The sequence below is a fragment of the Mastomys coucha genome, unplaced genomic scaffold (assembly GCF_008632895.1).
Source record: "Mastomys coucha isolate ucsf_1 unplaced genomic scaffold, UCSF_Mcou_1 pScaffold18, whole genome shotgun sequence".
Lineage (NCBI taxonomy): Eukaryota > Metazoa > Chordata > Mammalia > Rodentia > Muridae > Mastomys > Mastomys coucha.
Window position 1 is genome coordinate 93,494,314 of NW_022196900.1, and position 12,679 is coordinate 93,506,992.

Here is a 12,679-nt window from a genome sequence, read left to right on the forward strand (position 1 = left end):
GCCCCTAACGAGCTAAAACTAGAGGCTAGTTGATTATGCTTGGGAACAGTTTCCTCATGGGTAAAATGGAGCCGACATCAGGGCTTGCTTGGCTCATGAGGTACTGTGAGAATAACCTACTCTACATAAACAAGCCCATACCTATCAACAGCTCCCGTAGTACCACAGACACTCAGAGTGAGCTGTTACTGCCCAACACAGGATGATGCTTCAAGGAGAGGAATATAAACATTCTCCTACTGAAATGTTTGCTTGTACTACTGCGCATCATTATTTTTAAGTTATATTTTTGTCTTCGATGTATATCAGATATTACATAACGGCTTTTGTGAGCAAAGACATGATACATTCCCACTGTCATCTCACATAGCTGATTTGGGATGGAAGCTGGGTAGGAAAGGGCGGGAATAGGATAGTGTGAGGCCTCTCCTAAGAGCCCCAGGCTATGATCTGAGTCTCATACAGACCCTGCATATAACAGGAACAAGTAACTTCTCAGATGACCCCAGCCCAGTTTTTACAAGTCATAGCTGAGTGTTTTATCTTGAAGTTTCTTGTTGATGGAAGTCTAGAAGGAGACTCTTCCTGTTTCCTGTGTTACAAGTACAGCTGCATTCCACATCAACTGGCCTAGGACACTCCGTGGATACCTACCATTCCTCACTGATAAGTCAATTGGAGCTGGGGATTAAACCCAGGCCTGAAAGTATTCACCTCAGGCCTTTGTCCTTATTAAATTCATAATAATAAATAGCTGTCCTTTGGTACCTGTGTGTGTTGATTGTAATCCCCCACAGTTATCAAAGTCTTTGGATGCCCAAAGCTCACAGAACACTGTGCAGAACTCTGAATTACCCATGCACATCCAACTCTCATCTCTCATGTAAGTGCTGTTCCAGCAACTGTCCAGGAAAGGAAAACTCTGAACACGTTCAGAACAGGTGCATTTTTTCCCAAATATTTTTCAATCCAAGTTGGCTGAATCCATAGATGAGAAACCCATAGGCAAACAGAGCCATCAATATATTCTAAGTGGCAAGCAATAAAGAAAACACTCTGGAAAGTTGAAGACACTTGGGAGGTTGCCACAGGGACCCATCTATAGTAGGTAACACTGACTAAGCATTTCTTGTACGCTAAGCATGATGGTAAGTATCTTATACAAGTGGTATGGCACAATCCTGTAAGGCCAGTGAGTCCATTACTAATATTAACCTATACCACTGAGGGAGTAGAGGCTTGGCAAGATGAAGAGATCGGCCCAAGTAATCAAGTGGTGGTCAGTAAATGAACCCACACTGAGATGACAATGTTACCAGAAAGTTCTAAGGCCCAAGCCTGAGAACATCAAATTAGATGAACCTAGTCCCTTACATCTGATCAACTGCTCAGAGGGACCACACAGAGTAAACAAGGTGCTGTTTAACTGACATCAGAAAATAGGTGCAATGCTCCCATGCACAGCACTTGCCCAGCATACAGAGGCCTGGATTCCATCCCCAGGAGCAATGAAATGGACAGAATGGGAAAGCCTACTTAGTTTCTGCGGTGCGAAGCCCTGGCACAGTGTGGACCTTAAATGCTCTTACAAGCCCATGTACTAAAAGTGCAAACCTCAGAATAGGGCTACCAGGAGGTGGTGAACGTTTAAAAGGTGAGGTGTAGGGAAGTCTGGGGCATATCCTAGAGGGGAGAGTGGATTCTGCTCCTCTGCACGAACCTAGCTCACCACAGGTCCCAAACCATCAGCGTCAACCAAACACAGCCCAGACCATGAGCCCCAACTCTTCTCTTTTATGGCTTGCTATCTCTTGGGAGTTTCATATGACCCCATGCTTGGTTTCCCAGCAGTGTCTGAGAATGGGGTGTGCCTGTCCACCCTGCAGAGCGCTACTGAACTCAGGGCAATGCCCTTCATGATGCCTGGCACTACACAGACAAGACACTTGGTTTAGCACATGGTCTGCTCTCTGCCTAACTCTGCCTCTCCTCCTGCCTTTGTAGAGAAGGCTGGAAGCACAGAACGACTCCAGACACCTGTCTTTCTGCACCATGTCCTACCGAAACGCTCAGATCACTTGGCCTTCAGTACCCTCTGTGTGTGCTCTACAGAGCACCGATGCCATTCTCCTCTCCGGTGCTGTTAACTTCTTCCTTTGTCTTTGAAGAATTGGGAATTGCTTTCATCTCTAGCTTTCCCCCAGTCCATCACTGGGGAGTATAACAAGAGGGTTATCTTAAGGAACTAACAAAAAAAAAAAAAAAAAAAAGCAAAAGTGTAGCTTCTCCACTGCCTTTAACTCTGGCAAAGAGCCTGTGGGATTCCATCGTTATTTGCTCAAAAATGTTCAAAGGGAAACAGGGAAAATTTCATCCTTACCACTCTGCAGCCCGGGAAAGAAACCAGAACTCTAGGGGCCAATTACTCCACCGTCTGGACTTTGACCTTCAGAAGTCTCCCTCTGGTTTTAACCTGACTGGAACTGAGGGCAACTGTCAGCAGAGGGCAGCTGAATGAGCAGCTTGTGTCCAGGGTGATCATACTTAATGACTGCCAGGCCCTCAGAGAAACACTCCAAAGTTACAGTGCCATGCAAACGTACAGCTAATAGAGCACATTTCACTGTCTCTGCTTTAATGTCTCTGCCTTCATGACATCGGGCTAGGAGCTGGGCACTCAGAACCAGGGCAGCCCTCTGAAAACCAATCACAACTGGTGGCTCTGATAAAGCCAAAGGGAGGGGCTGGAGCAGGCCGAACACATAGAGGCAGTGAAGTGTGAGCAAGGTTGGCTGTCTACAGACAGGAGTGAGAAGCATTCTGGATGGGAAGCTCTGTGCCAAAGCTAAGAACACAGCCAGACTAACACAGCCAGGCTAAGGACAGCGCTCCTGTCTCCCTTTTTCTGCGTTTCCCATGACAAGTGGAGCTGAAAATTTAAAAAACAATCTAAGCCTCATTTACCTCGGCAGTTCTAGTTGGAGCCTTCAACATGTGCTTCCCCAAGACTAAGAGGGAATTTATCGTAACCTTATCCTCAAATTAATATACTGGAAATTTTTCTTCATAATTTTTAGAAATGGGAGCTGGGAGCAAAGCTGGTTGATTCTAGCTCAGTGGAAAGCACTTCTTAGCATGCCTCAAAGGCCCTAGCACTACCACAACAGAAAGAATTAAAAAAAAAAAAAAGACTAATAATTGGGACCTTAAATTGTAAAACTAAACACATAGGAAGAATAGCAAATGGCTCCAGCAGGTTGTATTTCTCTCTATATGCATCACTAATAATTAAAGAAGTCATAGAAATGAGAGGAGGTGGGAGGGGGACAGTGGGGGGAGATTGTGGGGTGGAAATGATGGAAACATGGGATTCACGTATGAAATTCTTAAAGAATAAAATGTTCAAATAACCAGTGCCAAAGTTCTGAAAACTGTAGTAATTTGAGCAATGGGCATGGGGCCACTGCTCGGCTCTTGTTTGAATGAGGACTGGCTAGCAGGCCACACACTCTTACTGGAGTAACCCTGACCATCCCTACTCAGCTTGAGTGAGGCTGGGATTCACTGGCTTAAGCTTCTGGTGAGAATCAGAAAATGTGAAAATCGAAATAAAATAGGTGAAAACTCCTTATTCAGGCGACTCTACCAAAGGTGTGGGGTAGGGCCATCAGTATGTAAGGCTGTGGGGGGCACACAGGGTATAATTATGTAAAACTCCTAGTGTAGTGCATAACACTGTTCAACAACAGTCATTTTATTCCTGACATGTTACTGCTGGATGGGTTAAGGTAGAGAACTGCTCTGAACAACAGGGACCTTTTCAGGTACAGCTCCCAATGTCTTGTCACTCTCTCACTTCCCCTTCTAGTTTACTTGCCCATTTAACAGATGGACACTGAGTTCTTCCTAATACAGAACGAAGAGCTAAATACTCAACAGGAAATGGTGGAGACGACAGAAGAGTCTTTGAGGGGACAGTGGATTAGCATGAGTACCCCAAAGGAGCATCAGTGAGCATGTGTCCAGTTGCATGTTAGAAGGCTGTTTCAGTGTTGCAAGGCACTGAGTGACGGTAGCTTTAACCAGAGGAGAAAAGGAAGAAGCAGAGACCAACAGACTAGAGGCTTAACCCACAGGTGCTTCTACCACCACCTCCTGCCAACATAAAGAGGTAAGTGTGTAACCAACTAGTAACATGAATACACAGTCATCAGCCATGTTAAACACATTAAAACCCACACCATATAAAAGATCAGCAGTGATGAAGCTGTATGCCAGGCTATATGCTCAGCATGTGCAAGGTTCTGAGTTTAATCCTTTGCACTAAAAAGAAATATATCAAATCTTAAAAGAAAAGAAAAGAAACAGTGTGGGTACAGTGGCCCACACTGGTAATCCCAGTATTGGGATGAAAAGGCAAGAGAATCAGGAATTCAAGATCACCCTTGTTGACATAGGGAACTCAAGGCCAGCCTGCATCCCATGAACACATCTCAAAAAAAGAAAGGCAGACAGGCAGGATCTGCTAACGAGGTTGATAAGAGACACTACCCACTTCTCACTAGTCTCCCGGAAGGTTCTAACATGCACAAGGCAGTTTTGAAGCACGCGTATGTCCTTAAGCTTGCCAATTATGTCTGACCACTTCACACAAGAAACACAACCTAAGAGACACTTTCTGAACTCTAGAGGTCAAGGTCACAGACCTGTACAAAGTGACTGGCTGTGTGACTTCACTTTGGCTGCTACACATGACATTCATTATCAGCTCTGCTCCTTGTGAGAGGTCAAGGACCCCGTGAGATCTGATTAAAGTGATGGTCTCTCCTCCAGGGAGAACGAATGGCATTGGTGCATCTTCTCAGGCATCTTCAAAGGACTCATGGATCCACTGAGAGTCAATATTTCTCTGGAGATTAAAGACCTTGGATTTTTGTGGATCAGTTATACTATATTTACTCTGTGTAAGGAAAGGAGTTACGTGGTGTCGAGATTCTGGGATCTGAGTTAAATAACATCAAGGAAACAGGAGGAAGACAGCTCTTTCCTTGTCCCCTGTTCCCTGGAGGGTTGCCAGGGCCGCACAGTGTGCTTCCTGCGAATGAAATACAGTAGCCTCTGTACAGCTTAAAAACAAAAAAAAAAACTGATAGCTTCATCTCTGAACGTAAACGTCCTTAATATTTAAGTCCTCCCAATGTGGTTAGTAAGCTTGCTTCTCCACGTCACCCAGATGACGGCTCTGGAAGGTAAGCACTGGAACCAGAAAAGCACATACCCCAATTCAATGTCCTGGGAAAACCAAATCATTCATGGGGTTGAGAGTTGAGGAAGGCTGAGGGCTGGTGTGTCCCCCAGGGTCAGCACAGGTGGCGGTGGGAGGGTTATGTGAGTCCTCAGTATGAGGCGACAGGGCATACCAATTTGTTTTTCAATCTATTTTACTTCAGTTCAGAGCATCATCTCAGACAGACAGCAGCCCAGGAAAACAAGCCGTACTTTGGTCCCTCCCAGCCTTCCTCAATCTCCAAACGCAGCTGAGTGTTGCCAAAGTGCGGCTTGTTTTCCTGGACTGCTGTCTGCACTAATGCTTTGAACTGAAATAAAATAGATTGAAAAACAAATTGGTGTGCCCTGGCTCCTCCTGCAGTTTCATATCATGCTTCAAAGCTGGCGTCACCACCTCCTCTTTACTGGAACCCAACAGACCCAAATCACAAAGTAGAAACGGCAAAGCTCAGATGGGAAGGTCCCACCCAGACCTAAAATAGCAATTTAATTCTGGGTTTGCAGTTCAACACTGCATTAACATGCCACTCTGCGGCCAGCTCCTAGATCCATTCTCTGGCCTGGGTGACATCTTCTGATGACATGCCCAATACGGTTACTGCATACAGTTTAAAGCAAAACCTGACATCCATTCTTTCATATGACAGCTCCAGCAATCTCTCAGCTTAGCACAGCCTGTGGTTTCTCATGCTGACGCTCTGATCAAACCTATTCAAAAGGCCTGATGCTTTTCAAGCATTCCATGCCATGGTACAGGACGCAATGGTTTTTGTTTTTTGAGACAGAGCCTCATGATGCTTGCTTTTTTCTCCTGGGCTGGCCTCAGACCCACAGAAATCCAACCTGTTCTTGCTTTTGAGTGTACAGACTAAAGGTGTGTGCCATCACGCCTGGCTAGAAGGATGCAACTTTATTAAGAAGACTATGAAAGGCAATCCACAGTCAACTGCTAACATACCCTGTAGGCAGCACGCAGCATTTCCCCAGAAATCCCTAAGAAAATGCAGATACTGGCGCTGAAAGTATAGCTCGGGCACAGAGCACTTGCTTGGTGTGGTCCAGGCCTGGGTTCCATTCCCATCACCCTCCAAAATTCAGGTGTCTCCAATGGAGGAACACAAACAGCTCCAAGCTTAAAGCACTAAAATGATTAAAAACTTTCTGTGTAGACAATTGTCTAGCTTGGTTTTAAAAACTCAATTCTGGGTTGATGAGATGGTTCCATGGATTAAGGGTACCCGCTGTCATCTGAGTTCAGACTCGCATGGTGGAACACGGTGGAAGGAGAGAATCAAGTCCTCTAAATTGTCCTTCCTTCTCAATCGAACGATCAGGCACCCACACCCGACCATCTACACGCTCCTCTCTCCCCCGTCTCCTGGCTCTGGCTCTGTCTGTATCTCTGTTTCTCTCTCACACACACACATACACATGCAATTAATGTAATTTTTAAATAATTTAGAAGAACAATTAAATTCCACTTGGGAAAGTTGTTCTCTATTTAAACACTAGGAGAAATCTGTCTCCCCCTCCCCAAAAGATAGAAAACCGCTATCCAGTCACCCCTCATTTTGCTAGTAATATCTGTTATTTAATACATCTGGAGCCAAATTTGGGTATTTCCAAACAGATGTAATTGCATGTAACAGCAAACACACTGTACCCCAGCACTCCACACTGAGGCAGGAGGATAGGTTCAAGACCAAGAAGATCCCACCCCAGAAGGAAAACTCAAAACCTATCAGGATATAGTTTCTTCTTCAACAAAGGCTTTTGTTTTTCTTTTTTTGAGGAAGCCGCACTGTCCAGACTATAAGAGCAAACAAGGACTCTGGGATGCACCAAGTCACTCAGCTCTGAGCTCTTGGTGTGAAACAAATTCCTAAGTATTTGTTCAATGGATCCTCAAATGTGTATATTTGCTATCCTTGTGGACACATGAAGTGTGGCGCCGTGGCGTTGGCTAGGAGCTGAGGCCACAAAAAGTCAGGTGTGGCATTACTCTTGTGGCCCTCACAAGCTTGCAGGAAAGACAACAGATGGGACACAGCATGGCAAGATCTGTTTACTTCAGCTTCACAATCCCTATGCACAAACCATGCAATACTGGCCATCTCCTCCCCCCCAACCCCCGCGCAACCCAAAAATGTTAATCCTAGCACTGTGTCACAGACTACAAATGTTAATCCTAGCACTGTGTCACAGACTAAGGGACAGTCCATATTAAGCCTTAGTGCTAGTACCTGACGCAGAGACTGCTCAGTAAGCGTTAACTACTCATTTTATTGCTCTGATGCTGTGAGATAGGTGTCGGAAATTATCCATTCTTGCCAGACAGGCAGGGGGAATGTACACCTGTAATTCCAGCATTTGGAGGCTGAGGCCAGAAGATCTCAAGTTAAAGGTGAGCCTGGGCTGCAAAGCAGGCTTTTTTTTTTTTTTTTTTTTTTTTTTTGAGAATTATTTCTGTGTACCTGTAAATTACCCAAGCCCTTTGAAGAATTTATATTCCACAAAGAGGCAAAAGTCATGGTTATCTTGTACAATAATACATTCCCAGGTAATAATCATACCTGCACATGGTAGAAGCATCTGAACTACTGAGTAAACTTATTTATGCAAGCGTAGGTGTAAAAAAAAAAAACAAAAACCAAAATAACTGTTAAATGGGTGATGGAGCTTGGCAAGAGGCAAGTGCCTGTAACCTCACCACTTGGGAGATAGACGGGAGGAGCAGGAGCTCAAGACCAACTTTGGAGATATGTGTGTGTGTGTGTGTGTGTGTGTGTGTGTGTGTGTGCGCGCGCGCGCGCGCGCGCGCGCGCGCGTGCGTACTGAAAATTTGTACTTTCTAACCCTAATCCTAGATTGCTTCAACAGCTATAACCCATACCAAGATTTGGATTCAAAACCAAGGAAGAATACTCCCAGAAGGAGAAAATTTTACAATCTGAGGCAATCTGACCTAAGTTACCATACAGGGGGTCTTTCCTAGTGACAGCCGCAGACTGCCAGCCCTATAACCTAGCACACCCTAAAACAGCATAATCACACTTCACGTCTTGCGCAGGGAAAACACACTGCAAAGCTACGTATAAACATAAAATAGATGGCCAACTGCACACACTGGGCGAATGATAACATTGCAAAGAATGAGAAACTACTAGCTTGGCCGTATCGTGGAAGCCAGGGCATCGTGTCAATTGAACACTACTAGCTCGATCTACTGATGCCTCGGGCCAGGGTTGGCTAACTTCGGTAAAGCGCCGGAGAAAAATGACTCCGATTTTATGGGCCTCTCCATCAAAGCCGAAAAGCAGCCAGGCAACTACGCGCACTCGCCCGCCCCCGCGGCAGGCAAGCGGCCCAACAACACATAAAAAAAAAAAAAAAAACGAACACGCTGAGTCTCCGTGCAACTTCACTTCTGGGAGCTGAAGTTTTATTTCCTAGGACTTCTATTTCCCCACAACTGTTTTAAAGCGGATCACTCAGTCCTGCCTCGCAGTAAACAGAAGCTGAGCGCAGAGAGGGGAGGGAGTTCTGGGGCGCGGACGGCGGCGGCGCAGCCCGGGAGGGCCGCAGTTGCCAGGCGGGGTCCCGCGCGCGTCCTCCCGCGGGACGCTACGGCCGAGACGACGCCGGGAGTGAGGGCCGTTCCCGGGGCCACGTCCCGAGGACCGCGGGCGGCGGCGGCTGTGAGCGACGCGAGCCCAGCGGAGCTCGTCACGCGCATCCCCTGCGGCCCCCAAGGGTCCCGGGGCGCCCCTCACTCGGGGAGTCTCCGGAGCCTCCGCCGCCACAGGGGTCTCCACGCGGAGTCCCAGCGCCGTTTCTATGGTTACCTGTTCAGTACCGATTCAAACTGCCGTTCTTTATTGACAGCGCCATAGAGGACACGAACACTCTTGCCCGAAGGGAACAATAAAGCTTTCTCCATTCAACAGCGCTGGAGACGCCAAAAGGCAGCCATTTTGGGGCCGGGGACGCCGAGGGCTGTAGCCCGGATGTGCGCACGCCATAGTCACGTGCTGGAGGGGGAACCGTTCTCGCGAGAAGGCGGTGCCTGCGTCACGTGCGCGCTCTCGACCAATGGTAGGCTCCCAGGATAAGTTGGAACCGGGTCTGCTCTTGACCTTTGACCTTCGCAACAGTGCCTTGGGTGAAGTTTCCCTAGTGTGAGCCACCCGTTACCCAAGCCACCTCTGAGGTTAGCCGCGAAGAGACAACAAAGATTTATTTCCTTCTTTCAGAGCAGTCTTGTGCAGGGCGGGAAGGAGACTAGTTTCTGGACTGTGCTTGGTGTGGGTGTATGCAGCATTTCTTTTGCCATTATTCGTTCTCGTTTTAACCTGTAGCACCACACGCTGGTTTTGAACCCCGGCCGGGTGTCCTGGCAGTCAAATGGATGTGAATCGGATCCCGTTAACATGAGCCCCATTGGCACTTGTCATGAGAGCTGTCCCTGCATCACACGGAGACCTATTTGTCCCTGCTACCGATGCCCAGATCCAGGCTTCTCATTGCAAGGTCGAGCTCCCGATGAGATTACAGCTGTTCCACGGGCAATCACAATATTCAGTCGTCCTTAGCACTGTCGCTGTCAGCTTAACACAATGCAATACCTTTAAAACAGAAACCCAACCTATCGAGCAGAGCCATCACTCGAATTGCTGTCACCTAATACTGTGCAGTTTGCAGCCGCTGCCAAAGATAACAAATTAGAGCAGTCTGGATCATTAGAACACTCTAGCCGGCTGTTCTAGTTCTTTTTTGTTGTGATAAAATATCCTGACGAAAAGCAGCATAATGTGTCAGGCTTGGTGACCCACCCATTAATCCTGGTGCTTTGTGGAGGCTGAGGCAGGCAGATCTCTGAATTTTGAGGCTAGCCATATATGTGTGTGTGTGTATTTCCATAATACCCAGAGCTACATAATCAGACCAAGAAGAAGGAGGAGGACCAAGGGGAGAAAGATTTTTTTTTCAGCTTACAATTACAGGTTAATCCATCACTTTGGGGAAGTCAAGGCAAGACAAAGACTTCAAACTGCTCATCAGATCACATCCATAGTCAAGAGCAGAGAAAAATGAATGCATACATGTTCTTGCTTGTCCCCAGTTAGATTGCAGGCACAGTTCAAAACCCCTTGTCGGGGGACTGGGTGTTCTGACATTGGTTAACTCAAGACACCTCCCCCCAAATTCACACACAGGGACCGACCCAACGTAGACAACCCCCCTAGTGAGACTCTTCCCAGGAGATTCTAGGCTGCGTCAAACTGACAAGGTGCCACACCTTGTCCCCTGTTGGTGGTTTGTCACCACTCAGCTACCTTCTTGCCACAGTCAAACCAGTATCTGATAGGGCCCTGCCTGGTGCACGGTCACCTGGTCACTGTTATCCACACAGATCACCATCACCTTCGGCATCAGATTCATCATTTCCATAGCCTCTAGACCTTGACCTACAGCTGTTGTGAGTACTGGTCCCCCACATCTAGCAGGACCCCCCCCCAATGTAGAGCTGTGAGGTTTAGGAAATACTTCATGCTCACACATAGGTGCTCCACAAGTAGGTGCTAAATTATTGTGTTTTTAAAGAACAATATGGCTACCAGCCACTGTTCAGTATAGAAATGTAGTTGACTTGCATCTCAAGCAGTAGGAATAAGTTTTAAGCACCTCTGTTTAACCAGGTTCTGTATTACATAAGGATCAAAAGGAGGGAATCACAAGAAAAGAGGACACTATGCATACAGAATTTTCGTGACAGTGGTTACAGAGAATAGATTCTTTTTCAGTACTGAGGATCAAACCCAGATCTTGCAAATGATAGTCAAGGGCCCTTCCAGCAATCCTAAGCATAGGATATTTGAAAGCTTTCCTTTTTTTCTTATTTTAAAAGGAATATATGGTATCAAGCAAAATATCTCAGCAGGTAAATTCACTTGCCACTAAGCCTGATGACTGAGTTTCATCCCTGGGACCTCATATGCTGAAAAAAGGTAACTGATTCCCACAGATTATCCTCTGACCCTAGAGAGATGTCCTCTTCTGCCCCCCCCCACCTCAGGCATCAGGTACCCACATAATGCACAGACATACATGTAAACACACACACACACACACACACACACACACACACAAATGAGACAAGCTGATTTTAAGTAGCCTTCAGTCTAAGGCACCCATGACTTTCACATTTACATGTGAGCCAATCCACCATGGCAAATATTCCAAAATCTGAAATCCAAAATAATTCTAATCTCAAGCATGTTCAACTTGCATGAGACATTTTTAAAAAATATTTATCTATTTATATATAAGTACATTGTAGCTGTCTTCAGACACACCAGAAGAGAGCATTGGATCCCATTACAGATGGTTGTGAGCCACCATGTGGTTGCTGGGATTTGAACTCAGGACCTCTGGAAGAGCCGTCAGTGCTCTTAACTGCTGAGCCATCTCTCTAGCCCTGCATGAGACATTTTTTAAAATATCTTTTACTTATTTGTTCTTTGACAATTTCATACATATAAACATGCACCCCAGTTCCCCACTCCTGCTCCCCTTAATGAGTCCCCTCCTATTTTCATGTCTTCGTTTTAAAAAAGTTTTTGGAACCCACTGAGTCCAATTGGTACTGCCTGATGGAATCCTGACTGAATCAAGTCTTGTTGGCTTGATCTTGTGCAGGCAACCATAGGTACGGTGACTATGCCATGTCCCAAAGGCAGCTCACACAGCACTCCTTCCCCTCCAGCCTCCTGCCCTTGCATTCTTTCTACCTCTCTTTGGAGATGTTCCCTGAGCCCTAGCAGCAAGGTAGATGCAGGTACCTGATGGAGAGCTGGGCGTTCATCTCAATAGACACTTATTGCCAGCACTTTGACTAGCTTTGCACCTCAGCATGGACTATGGCAGAAAGAAGTGTCTCCGGCCAGGGCGGAGATGAGCACTGAGCAGGGGACGGTCTTCTGGAAGTGACTTGCCTACAATTCAGGAAGAAGAGCATTGGAAGGTTCATGGTAGGACAGGGTCACAGAAAAGACCGTCCCTGGCTTCCTGCTGGTAAGAAAAGAGTGTCTGGACCTTCTATACAGTAGATACAGTAGCTTCCCTTTCTCAGAAAAGCTACAGCTTTTGTAAACATAGCATGTGCTTCCGGGTTGGTAGAAGCTTGATGGGAAAGATACTTGGGGACTTTCAACTCTTTCCACCTTAAAGAGGTCGTTCTCGGGCCACTGTAAGATACCTGGCATGGTTCCAGTTCATCCATCCACTGTGGAGCCCTAGGAGTGTGGGTCACCACTAGAACATTCAACTATTATCTAAGTGGTCCTAAGTTTGAGTCCCCAGCACCAAAAGATAAATAAAATAAAGAGCT

The 12,679-nt window shown here is 46.4% G+C and overlaps 1 protein-coding gene across 1 annotated transcript in view; it reads right to left on the bottom strand.

The window, feature by feature from the left end:
* Zbtb40 (zinc finger and BTB domain containing 40) overlaps nt 1-9,312 on the bottom strand; it is a 68,869-nt gene extending 59,557 nt beyond the window's left edge. Inside the window, exon 1 of the mRNA XM_031379118.1 lies at nt 9,135-9,312. The gene's annotated coding sequence lies outside the window, so the exon portion shown is untranslated. The remainder of the gene's footprint in view (nt 1-9,134) is intronic.
* Nucleotides 9,313-12,679: the final 3,367 nt, after the last annotated feature.